The 13,582-nt window shown below is 38.0% G+C and overlaps 1 protein-coding gene across 5 annotated transcripts in view; it reads left to right on the top strand.

Annotated features, from left to right (window-relative positions):
* Positions 1 to 13,582, top strand: part of slc12a5a (solute carrier family 12 member 5a) — a 171,665-nt gene that overhangs the window by 36,165 nt on the left and 121,918 nt on the right. Inside the window, exon 1 of one of the 5 annotated variants that reach the window (XM_041981374.1) lies at positions 10,861 to 10,898. The exons of the other annotated variants lie outside the window; for them this stretch is intronic. The gene's annotated coding sequence lies outside the window, so the exon portion shown is untranslated. Of the gene's footprint in view, positions 1 to 10,860; positions 10,899 to 13,582 lie in introns of those variants that run through there. 5 annotated transcript variants of the gene reach the window in all.

Below are 13,582 nucleotides of genomic sequence, written 5' to 3'. Positions count from 1 at the left end.
CATGGCTGTGTTTTCTTGGCCAGATATTCCCAGTGGCCCTGCTGATCTAAGCAGCAGCTTTCAAAACATCTGTCTGGTGTTGTTGTATTTAAGCATGACCTAAGGCTGGTGTTCAATCAACAAACCATGCAGTCTTCCTCAGAATGACAACTTTGAGCATGTTATTCTCAGGTCCAGCAGAATTTTCAAATTGTGAGAGAGTATGATAAATAACACGTTAGATGTAGTGTACACTGTGATAACCTTGGCAGCATCATTTTTGAAACTGATAATGTCTTAAGGTGACTTGAACTTCAGGTACCAGAGAGATACTTGCAGCAATTATAATTACATTTTTAAGAAGCATTGTCTTCTTTAGGGTGGGGGGTGGGGGTATTGTGATCATTTCAGGTAATTAACCCTGGAAAGTTAAAACATCAAAATAAGAAAAGATTAAAATTTTTTTAAAAGTTTATTAATTTTTGTACACACTTAACATGTTATCACCTTGTTACAGATCAGATGACACTTTATCTCCTACTGTTTATATGTCATAATGAGAATTTTAACAGATAATGTTAAATTGTAGATTAACTGAATATTTTTACACGTTTGAGGTCTGTATCTTTTTTTCTTTTTTTTTTTTTTTTTTAAATATCACTTACTCCTTCACACTAAGTTTGTAATCAGCCTTTTAGTCTGCTCCAGCATGGAAACACACCTGATGGATGAAATTCATCATCAGATATAGTTTCCTCTGAGTTTAGATGGAAGGTAGCTTCACATAGCTTTAAAATCCACCCTGCTTACTTGTTACCCTTTACCCAACAAATCCTGAAAACTTCATCCTCTCATAAATATTTGATTTTATTACACACATAAACAACTAAAATGAGATTTACAAGCAATATTTTAACTGTTACTGTGTAAAGAGAATACTACTGTTAAAAAGCAGTTTGTTTTTACAAATAATGTTTTTTTAACACTTTTGTTCATATAGCTGTACTGTAAAAGTTTTCAATAAACCAGTTTTGAATCAGCATTAAATTTTTTGCATAACTATGTGATTAGTCCTGATTAAAAATTTGTGTTTTAATTTTTCTACAATTTTTCTGAGAGTTTATATGGTTAATATTTATCACGCTTGGGTTGTGTACCTAAATTATTTTTGGTGCAAGTGATTTTCTGTGCACCTTTACTTGAAAATGTGTTTCGAGCCCTGTTGTTTAATGTGGTCTGTGGTTTGATGCATGGTGCACAATTGCAGCTTTTCACAGCTGGGGAAGAAAACCAGCCTGTGCTGCACCTGTGATGAATTACAGGGAATGATGCCATCACCTTTGTCTTTGGAGGAAACATTGGAAAAATGGTGGATGTGCAGGCTAAACACAGAGTGGAGAAAACATCAGCAACAGAGGCAAATGTAATTGTTATGGTCCCCACTTAGCCAGAAAATAGGGGCGTTATGAAGTTAAAAGCCAGGATAAGCTGCTGGTTAAGGAAAAATAATTTATTGATCCATGATAGCCAAGGTCTTTAACATTCACAGAAAGAAACAGTGTGAAAAAATGAGTCAGGAGACATTAACAAAACAGCAAAAAATTAAAAGCACTTCCCATCAGTTAAGGGTGGGGTGACCGAGCAGAACCAAAATTACAAAATAACTACATGAGTTGCTTCCCCTAGTCCTGATAAACATTTCAGTCTCGTTTAACCACAACTGCTTTGCCAACTTAATGAAAAAGGTAGAAAAATCAGTCCAAAGGATTTATACACACGTTTAGTTAAAGATCTGGTGATATGGCAGTACATTTTAGCCAGTCATATACATAGTTTTTATTCACGTACATACACAAAAAAGATTGAAAAATCATGCCTAGGCCTGGTGCCATAACAAGTATAGTCATTAGGGGTGTAACGGTATCTTTTTCAGTACAGTAAGGGAACAAATGCAAAACATAAAACTGTTTAACTTTGGTGGAAACAGGAACATGTTTTAATGACATTTAAAATGACACACAAAAAGAAACTACTTTCAAGGGGCTCAATTATGCTCATTTCATGATAATTTAGTTTAATATTTAAGTACACAAGGCAGGAATTAGTCCAGCATTTTTCACAAACCCCTTTATTTATTTTATATTGATCTTCTCCGTAGGCCCTCAGATCAGCCTTTGCCAGAAACAAGCAGAATAAGACTCTTCCACCCTGAGCCCCACCTCCCCTGATGCGGCTGCTTCTGATCATTGGTCAACTACCAGGAGTAGTTGAGTAATACTCAGTAAAAAATGTCAGCACAAAACACACAGCCGTACATGTTCGAACCCGAATCAGAGCTGAAAATGAGAGTGAACAACCCAGCCACCCACAGCAAGGAATGCAGCAGGACGTATCTGTTTGGTAAATACTCTGCTTACCAGCTATGGTCCAATGTAACGTTGTTTGTCGTCCTTCACTCGCCTTATATATGTGTACATGCCTCTGTTAATAGGTGTACATGTGGTAAATTTACCACAATGCCAACAGAGGTGGAAAATGTTTGCTGCCAAGAAACAGAAAAGGTAATGATGCTATTTGCTAACACTCTCATGCATTGTTACATTATAATTAGCTGTATTTCTATCCACTCTATACACATCTCTTGTTTCACATGGCTAATCAGCTGGGTGTTTTTAGCCTGGTTGCTATGTTTGTGGCATTTCCATCTACAGTGCTGATCTCTAACTTTCTGGTCATCATATGATGTGTTACCTGCTGGTAGCGATCAGGTAAAGTAAGTGTGGGTTAATTCCTTTAGTTTGACCTTTGCTCACACACTAACTGTCAAAACAAAACAAAAAACGTATTTGGTTTTACTTACAGCTTGTGGCTCAGGATCGGAAATACGGTCCTTGATTGTAGGAACAGACCAGAACAAGTTTTCAGCAAGAGTGCGCTTCCATCCACATTTAGCGGGGACAGAGCTACGGGGAGGGACTGATCTCGACAGAGGAACACTGGTCGACAAAAGACTGACTGACTGTTTTCGTCTTATCCAGGTGTCTTTGTCCGTTTACATCCCTCACTGGAAATCCGAGGAGCTCCCAAACAGAAGATTTTAACGTTGGAAGAGGGTCTTCAAGCTTTGGTTTTTCCTTAAAGTTGTTGCTAGCTGTAGCTATAGTGCAAGGCAGTTAGTCTTCTGTGCGGGAACCTGGTATGCCTATGTTCCCTACCGAACGTTCTGTACTGAAAAATACATGTACAGCTACATGCCTGTCCACCTACCTTCTGCTTCAAGTCATGCTGCACTGTACCTTAGTTACTGCAGTTTAGCCCTAGTAACCCTAGTGATACATCATAAAGAACTATCTACTAAAACCATGAACAAGATTAATAATTAAATCATCAGTCAGGATGCCACTATGTAGCAGACTTCAGCATGCTAAAGTTAGATAAGAACAGCTGCCTTTGTTATCTCCTCTCTTCCTACGTCACATTTTCTTTAACCGACTAGCATTATCATCTAGTACTGTATACTGCCAGAGGCCTAACAGTCAAGCAGGCAAGGTGAGAGGAGCGTGACTTGTGAAAACAACATATGGCAGATGAGGGGGCAGTGGACTGGAAGAGGGCAAAGCTCTGGCAGTGGGCACCGCAGCCTGACACATGGGCTGCGAAGCAGCCAAGTGAAAAAGGACAGTCTGCTGAATCTGGGACTGAACAGTGAAGTATTATCATTTAAATTGTGCACCAGTACAAATAAACTAGGACTTTTTTTGCATACTACATAAAGAATGTGTAAGGATGTGTTAAGGAGTCAAAAAAGTGGATCATGAACATGAATGCCACAACAATAAAAATAAACAAATGTCACTGTATTTGATTTAGTCAAACAGTGGTGCATATACAGCGTTTTGAGTTATCAGTTACCATTTTGTAGAAGTGCAGCTGAACTCATATTATTCCACAGATTAAAAGAAAAATTAGGTAATACTTAATGGTGAAGCTGTCCGTAGATGTCTAATTACTCAGAAATCTATCACTGCAAATTTGAATTAAAAGTTAAATGTCCTATCATGTCAGTTCTCATCAAAGATGATCAGAGCTTGCACGACTCACTGATGTCTGGGGAAAATGAAATAAAAGAAAAAGCTTACGTTAAAAGCATGCTCTATAAATTTGTGCAGTCAGCATGAGGACAGTCATACCACAGCCACAAAAAAACAAACATTGCAGCAAATCCGTGCTGTTATTTACACACGCGACACAGATAAAACAGCGAGTAAGACAAGAAAAGGGAAGGCGAGAGAGAGAAATGGAGAGAGACTGGCAAACCCACTACTTGCTATATTGGACAGGAGTGCTGTTGCCATGGCAACCAACGGCCCTCGATTGGTATTTGGAGCAGCGAGTGGAATTACTGCAGAGGATTTGATGTTCAGTACACATCTGGGGTCAGCTAATATGGCACCACAAACAGCCACTCCTTTTTCCTAGCTAGACACCACAATCGCAATCCTTTGTTTGGGAAGCAGTGGCTAGTGCCGGAGCCACCGGCGTTAAAAGCTCTCAGAGTGCCAGATTAACCAGCAGTTCTGTTCATCCTAGCAGATGTTTGTGGTGCAGAACACAATGTCAGATTGGCAGATCTGAACAGAGCGAGTTCTACTTCTGAGATCACTTCACTGGCTTTGAGTAAATTTAAGTTTGTTATTTTTTTTTTCTTTTTTCCTTTTTTAACCTGTTTAAGCTGCATAGTTCAAGGTCAAAGCATTCAAATTAAAAACAAGGAGCTGATGTTGACTAATCACTGGAATTCCCATACATGTTAGTAGTAGTCATTTAGTACTTCTGCTGGATCGCTGGGTCTTGTGTGTGTGTGTGTGTGTGTGTGTGTGTGTGTGTGTGTGTGTGTGTGTGTGTGTGAGTAATCTGACTAAATGTAATGCATTGTAGCTACTGAGTTTCATTCTCAGACATGATGAGGTATAGAGGAGCGTGTCTATTGGTTTGCCACAGAGGAGGAGGAGGAGAAGAGGGGCTTCATGGTAGCTTTTGAAAAAGTGACTATAACGTGCATTATTACAGTTTAAGCAGATTTTGTTGCAAGGTAATCTGCCTCGTTTTATTTCAGTTATCATAAAAATCTTAAATCATAAAGCAGGTTAAAGATATTTCATTTAGAAAGTATTAAAGAAATTATTTCCAAAGATTTATTTCTTGTGCATATTCCAAGGTTTTAAGTTTGGTCAGAATAAGCCATCTCACCTCAGATTTGTCATACATGGGTGTTTATCATTAAGAAAAACTAGAAAGAGCAATACAAGCCTCTGGTTAGTAACTTTCAATTAAGTGTCAGGATATGTGTCATACTGTGCCCCTTTTCACTGAAATTATTGGCATCTTCTCTGTTTTTTCAAACATCTGCTCCTCTTTATGCTTTTTTAAGTTATTACAAACAGCTATTTCATGATAAGCTTGCATAACCTATCAATATTTAAGTGACAAACTCTGACAACTATTTTGAAAATCACAGCTGTCCCCTGTCCACTTTGCCTTTAAAAATAACTGCAAAGTTTGGTAGCATGCACTGGTAGTCATTGCAAAGCTTCATAAATTCGTATCAAGATGTTTTTGAGCAGGGCATACTCCAATTAGTAAGACTTCAAATAAACACCCTTGTATATTTTTAGAATAGACTAATATACTGTATCTCCCTTTTCTTTGCTGGGTTAAACTTGTAAGTTCAGCTCTCCTCGTTCCTTCCACTTGAGTTGATAACTTTGCTAAAAGGGTTAAATGTCGCTTCGGCATTGTCACTTAAATATTTGAATGCTGGTTTCACGTTCAGCATGAAAGGAGGATAGCAAGCACTTTAGGTACTTAAAGTTTATTTTTAACCTCTGGTTGTAGATGTGCACCACTTAAAAAATTCCATACACTTTTTATCCTCTTTTAGATACCTTTCTCATATGTTTATACAGTCTATAGAGGAGAGGTGATCCTTTAAAGTTTATGTGAGACACACAAATAAGAAAACAGAGAAGGATCCAAAAAAAAAAAAGTTACAAGAAGAACGGGATGATTTAGCAGCAAACCAGTTTGGATTAAAGTGTTCCAGTGTTCATAACCACAGTCAAAATATCAGCATTCAAAAACAGCACTGCTAGTAACCTACATTTGTTTAGATGTTATAGACTATAGCAGATGTTGTGATTACCATGCATCACTACAGACACATTATGGTGGTAAAGGCTCTCCACCCCACAAAACTGAACTGGCAATTAGCAAAGCATTATGGCCAGTTTGAGACATTGTGAGTCAAACAGCTGACAGCATGATCTGTCTACCTTCTCATAGACACAAATTCATCATTGTTTTGTTGTGTCATTGAGAGACAGGGTGATTATTTTAGAACGGAGTAGCTACAATATCTCTTCCATCATTTTTGTAAACCAAACAGGGTAAACAAACTCATTCAGCAACATAATGCTTGTGGCAATCAATTTTTCTTTAGTTAAGCTCAAACAATGCATTGCTGCTGCTGCCTGTATTCAGTGAGGAACACTCAGTGAAACATAATGTCATGGTTAAATTTGACATGGATTATGTTTCCCAGTTTGTAGAGTAATATTTTAGTTTTGATTGAGTAATGACCAGACATATTCGTGTTGCAAGAGGAGAGGTGTAAATTGAAGTTTGATGAAGGAAGTGCTAAAAAACACAAGGGTTTACTTCAGACAAATTTGCCTTCCCTTATGCTTCTGCAGGTACAGTATAACTCTGGACAAACGTGCTATCTGTCTGAGCTGTGTAGCTATCAGACTTGACTGAGATCACTGCTGCTTTCTCAAGTCGTATTTCATTGTCTGCAAGTGCAACATCCCTTTCTGGGTTATGACTGTCTGCTAATGTTAGGGGGTGCACTTAGAAGACTGAGAGCTTTTCACTAGCAGAAATTCAAATTTATAAGGTTGCTGCCTGTTGAGTTTATATGATTAAATCCTTGGAGATCTAGTGCCTTTGTGAATATTTGATCGAGAGAAAGAGCTTATTGCATATCCCTGTCTCTGTGAATGTAGTAGGGATAAAAGCCCCACATTTCTCTTCTCACTTCTCTAAAACCCAAATGGTTTTGTAATACTCTGCTGTGGTCTCACATGAGCTGGGCAGTGGCCACGTTTTGGCATTTGCAGGCTTCAAATACTGATACTTGGAAGTGTAAAAAAACAAAAACAAACATTTGTCATTTTTACTGTAGATACTAGTTTGTTAACAGAAAAGTAGAATACCATATATATATATATATATCTTATTGTAAGCAAACCACTCCTTCCTTCCTTCTCCACGCTTCAGTCCTTCCCCTTATCCTCTATGTATTATTCATCATAGAGGAGTCCTGCCCTGCTTCCCTGGGCTATTTTTACCCAGCATGCCCGTCACATTAACTGAGAGCCCCAATCCCCTGCTGCTCCCAACAACAAGCTTCTCTCCATCTGGATCATAGATTACATCCCTCTTTTCTTTTTATTTCTTTTCTTTTTTTTTCTCCCACTCTTGTTACCTCTGAGTCACCCTCCCCTCCCTCTCAATCAACATCCTTTTATCTTTGTTTTTATCTTGACATCTGTCAAGTTTTAAATGACATTTTACTTACGTATAAATCACCATACCAACTTCACACTGAGCTAAGGTTGCTTCCAGATTCCACAAGCAGGAAGCTGTATATATTACGTAAGGAGAGAAGCTTACTGCTGTCTACAGTAACAGTAATATGACAGACCTGAATCAGTCAATCACAGGGATATTATGGATATTACCTTCAAATGGGTATTTATGTATGTAGTGTCTCACATATTGCAGCACACACATGCCAACAGTTTGTTTGAGGTAATTTTCATGGTCTATTTGTCAGCTCAATCTAAAGTTTATTATATTATTTGGACTCTGATAATTGGCATATTTTACTGCTAACATGATAAGTCAGGGAAAATTTCTGTTGACAGTCAGGTAACAATAGCATTCACTGAGTTGTGTTTAAATCACTGATTCGTAGAATTAAATAAGTGTGCAGTGATGAGGAAGCAGTGAGGGTATTAGCTTCTCCCTTCTCCCTTAAATTCTGTGTAATTTTTAACATCTATTTCCATCACTTTTGGTGTTGTTAACAATTAATCCAGCACTGAGGTCACCATATGGAAGAGATTGCAAACATGTATATACTTTGTGTTCATTTTTATTGTAATTAAATTACATTTACAGGAAAGACAGATTCTTAAGAGAAGCTCAGGTGCTGCCATAAAAAGGCCAAGGTAAGAAGGAATAACCCTTTCTTCTTACTATTTTAATTTTAAAGGGCATTGATCAAACACTGAATTATCCGTAATTTACTGAGTTGGGTTGAGAAAGTTAAATTGTGTACAAAGCCTATTAAAAAAAAAAGAGACATCAATGTGAACCATTCTGCATGCTCCTCATGTAAATGTGATGTCGTTCACATATTTCCATTGGATTTTTTTACTATTCAAAATTAAAACATCTTCTCTAACTGCAAAGGTGTGTGCAGCTTATCTATTCATGATGTCTGTCTATAACACATGTACTTGCACATGTAGTGTAACCAGTTTATCAGCCCCCTGGTTTTAAAGCACAAATGCACAAAATTATTGCTTTGTATTTTGAACTGTTATTACTTGAGCATTTTTGTACATTAAGTGCCTTTTCAGACCCTTTTAGCAACTTGTTTTTCCCTCAGGAAAACATCCTGTACAAAATCTAGCAACCTTGCATTACCTGTCCTTGAAGGCATAGAGAAGAAAAAACTTAGTCTGATTGATTACCATAATGATTAAAGTACAGGGGCACTTAAGAACGCCAACTTGTCCAAGTAGATGCTGCAGTGGACTCGACCACAGTTTCTTTAATTAGTGGCTGACCAAAAGAGGAGCAGTATGGCAGCTGACTTGTAGTTAGTAAATTAAGTCTGCATTTAACTACGCCATATATAGCGCCATAAATGACAATGTAGTAAAGACAAGGAACCCAAAATGAAGAGGTGAAAACTTAAGAAGAGCAAAGATGTTTTTTTTTTTTGTTTTTTTTTGTCTTCAGGGCCTTTGACATTCCCTGTCATATCCAGCTGGATGTGAAGTTAATTTTATGGTTTTAATGAGTCTTTTTTGTCAAAGGATTTTTAAGGACATCAGCCATTTTTTCTCTTGGGAAATGTAGGGATGCAAACTTTCACACAAGCAAAAACAAATTGAGCTAGTTCAGCAAAGTGGCAAAATATGTTTATTTGCATTGTTCAGTCTGATAAGAACAGGTTTACTATCAAGATTTATTTGACCAGTTTAGTTATAACAACTTTAAGCTGAAGAAATATTTATTTGTTTACTTGCTAACTTAGGCACTTAAACTTCTACTTGCAAACGCTGTGTGGTCAAGTTCTCCCTTCAGGCTAATAGTTGGATGACTCCTTTTAATAAGGTCATGTACATCCAGACCTCTTAAACTTTCCCTCCTCTTGTTTACTCACTGACTAATGAGCAATCTTCATTTGTTTATAATTAGAGGTTATGCACTGGATTTTGACATTGGATACTCAAACATACATCCATGAACAAAAGAAAAGCCCACTCTTACTAGAACATCTATATTTAATTTACAGATATGATATGATAAGTAGTGTGGACCAAAGTCAGGACAAGACAAGATTTTATGACCACACTCTTGTACTACATCCAAACAATTATCTCCTAATATGAATAGTCGTAATTTTAGTAAGTGATTTTTATTTTTCAGTGAAACCTATTCCTGATAGGCTGGATCTGAGGGCACAATATCATTTTATTCTGCAACGAGTTCCTTATTCCTCATCAAATAAACAGAGCCTGTTGATTCCTGGTGGTGATGTTTACGTCTCACAAAATATTTAGAGACAATAAGGTCCTGTTATTGCAGCAGTTTTGTTTATTTCCCCATTCAAGCACATTTACCCTCAAGGCAGCACAGTGAATAATTTATAAGACCTATGAGGTGACATCATCTCTGCATCCATAGCAGCACGAAACAATCTGCGGAGATATTTGTGATATTTCTGAGCCTCTGCAGAACATAACATGTTGTTGACTTGTTTTTCTCCACTTTCTTGTTAAGATGAGTCTTATGCTACAGCTTTTAGGACTAATAAAAATATTTTGTGCACACTGAGCTGATGAGTAAATTATTTTTAAATGGCTTGACTCTGCAGAAACTGAGCTTTTGCTTGTGTGCATTCAAAGCTTACCTGAAGTTGTTCCTTTATGGTCCGTTTCATGTATGTTTTTACATTGATTGTGTGCTGGGCTGTCCAACGGGTTTGGACTTCTTGTGACTTGTAATTTGATGCTCCAATGATATAACTGATATAATTACTAGATTACAGGATTAAATTGAAACATACAGTACTGTTGCATTAAAGTTGCATCATCTTTCCAAACTAAAGTGAGGTTGGGGATAGACAGAAAACACGATTCTGCACAAATGCCAGTGGCACACAATATTTGGTGAAAATTGTATTATTTTCTGAGGACAAATCACATCAGGTGGCAGATCGAATGTATGAATCTAAGCTTCATGGGAGCCAGACATGGTGTCATTATCCTTTTTCAGTTGCAGTGAGTAATCAACACGCACTTACAATTAACCCTCTAATGATGGCAAATTTAATTGTTTGTGCAATACACTGGCTGTTTTAAAGCTTAATGACAGCTTCAAAAACCAAGTGAGAAAGCTGTCCAAAAAGCAAAATTCAGGGTTCAAGAAATCCTTGAGCTTTATGTGGGATCAGAATTCAGAAACAAAGTCTCAAATGTGTTAACCCAGTTTTTAATTACATCGCACCCTCTCATTGTACAGAACACCCTCAGACACGTGCCAGACGTTAACATAACAAGGTAAGCGCTCTTGAGGTTTACATGTTTTTCTTCTCAACGCTTACTTCTTTATATGATCCTCTTGTTCCACTGCTTCCCCACTGTCGCTGTCAGTCTTTCCTGTCCAGCTTATCTAATATGAACTTCTCTTTCCTGTCTGATGTCCTTTCTACCTCTCTTAACTAGGGATGCTCCGATCAGGTTTTTTGTTGCCGATTCCGATACCGATTACCCACGAGTGCCGATCACTGCCGATCACCGATAATCACATGGATTGGCTGTAATTTTCTTATAAGCACTGCTGACTATTTGATGTGGAAAAGGAACCATAAAATCCCCCTAATTTAGACAATAACATGTACATAGTACAATGCGCTATCTTTCAGTAATCAGTAGTACTATATTTTAACAGACTGAAAACACATAAGGCTCTCATCAGGCTAAATAAGAAAGTAAAACAAATTCTTAATATTGCCAAAAAAAAAGCCAAGTAAAATAGGCGTCCTCCACCACTGAGAACGGTTGGTCGTCAAGGCCGATTAACTGAATTATTTTTGTGGTTATTTGCTTGACTGTCAAGATACGGACGAGTGTTGGTAATTGTTGGCTGCGTTAGCTGCGCTCTGGCTGCACCAGCGTCTTCCTTTCATTCTGTGCAGTGAGCCTCGAAAATTCAGCGTACTCCGTCAAGTGTTTGTTCTTTAAATGCCGTATTAGATTCGTTGTATTGAAGGATTTTGACGTACTTCCCCGCGATGTACTTTTGCGTTGCACGTGTTGCAGGATGCAAACTTTACATCACTCTCACACACAGTGTAAAACTTCCACACGGCAGACATGTTTGCTTTGGATTTGCAACCGCGCGCATGCACATTGTGGAGGAAAGCGGGAGCTATGACACTGCACGCAGCGCTTCTGCAGGTTGCAGAGTAGGAAATATAGGTGGTCAGATTTTGTGATCGGCAACAAAAGGCATTGATCGGCGAACACCGATCACATACTTTTTTACGGATATCGGCCGATAATGATCGGTGTCCGATCGATCGGAACACCACTACTCTTAACACTTCACATCAGTTTACCTTCTCTTGAGTTGGCTTCTTCGCTTGTTCTGTCACCTCAGCCTGCAGTCTCAAAACCAGCTGCCCTTCTCTGCTGACTCAGCTGCTAGTTTCCGATGTTGTACCAGTTTGTGTGTCAGGTGGGAACAGGTGACGCCGCAGGGTGCATACTGACCTCACTGTGTCACTTTCACTCCATTTCACATCAAGTTTGTTTGAGACGCTGCCATTCTCCTTGAGGCTCCCTTTAAGGCTTGTGAACTGCATGGGCAAGCAGAAAAAGCCCGCTGGAGGCAAGGAAGTCTGGCTGTGGTATTAAGACACCTAAGACATATTGGTCATTTATTTTTCAGTTTGTGGGTTAACTTTGATGTGCTTTCTTGTGCTCAAGACTTTGTTACTATCCAGTTATTCTTTGATAGACATTGATATTAAAACATACCATGCTAAAATTCAAGTTTGCCATGCACCATTACAGTCCAGTCTCATGCAAAAACATGTAATAAGCATGTTTGTTCAACACTTAGTGTCATAATGATGCAGACACGGTTGGGTTGAAGCATTTCAATTAGCCTCTTATATAGGTCACTATACAAGTAACATAATGCTAAACCTATGAACATGAATTCATTAAATTTCATCCTTAAACATGTATTTTCATGCCTAGCCCTAAACTAAGCAGGACTGTCAGCAGTTTAGACAAGGAAGAAGTCCTTGAACAATATTGAGTCCATTGGAGCTCAAACCTGGAACCAAGAAAAAAATAATGAAAACCTTTTGGGCCGCAACAGGTAACACACTAGTTTATATACTTTTTTAGATTAAAAGAAAAGTTAGAATTTCTTCAGTTTTCACTTTGTGTTGAATTTCACTTCTTCAAACAAGTACTCAGTTAATGACTAGGCCTGTCGCGATAAGCAATAAGTCAATTAATTGCACGGTAAGAAAAAATTAGCGTGAGAAGGAGGCGGTGATTCACATGAACGTACATGTGTTTACCGGCCGAACCAGCTGGTAAACACAGGGCTGGAGTATTAACATGTAGAAATTCTTTTTCTCATCAAGGTCATCAAAATTGGCCTTGCCATCAGAATTTATTTAATTTTAATCAAAAAACTTCTCCACAGATTGAATTTAGGAGTTAATTTTACAGGTACAGCATGAGGGCAGAAAATCCAACAACATATAAAAGGTAATCCCAAGTAAGGTATCGAAAAAGCACAGCAGAAAGAAATTCTATGCACTGACAATGAAAAGACAGAGACATGGCTATAAACACACAGATGCAAGCACTAACTGGGACACATGACAAACTCAAGGGAGGGAACAGAACAAGCATAAGAAGTAAATCAATTAATTATCAGTCAATGAAGAAAAAATCAGCAAATGGAAAAATAAAAATAAGGGGAAAGGATTTGATTCATGATATAAGTGAAAAGGAGCCAAATTTCCCTCAATTCTTTACTTCTTTTTTTCAGTTGGTGTGTAATGAGTATGCCTAGTTCAGCCTTGCACACACTGAACTAGTTCATTCAGCCAGTGAGCAAAACAACTTTTTACACAGGCTTCAGAAAATCCTGTTTTACTTTCTGTTTTCTTATCTGAGATCGTTGCTCTAAATTACAAAGTCAGAGGAGTAGAACC

Source organism: Melanotaenia boesemani, chromosome 3 (assembly GCF_017639745.1).
Source record: "Melanotaenia boesemani isolate fMelBoe1 chromosome 3, fMelBoe1.pri, whole genome shotgun sequence".
Classification (NCBI taxonomy): Eukaryota; Metazoa; Chordata; class Actinopteri; order Atheriniformes; family Melanotaeniidae; genus Melanotaenia; species Melanotaenia boesemani.
The sequence above is the reverse complement of the archived record's forward strand: the minus strand, read 5'-3'. Positions and strand labels throughout refer to the sequence as shown.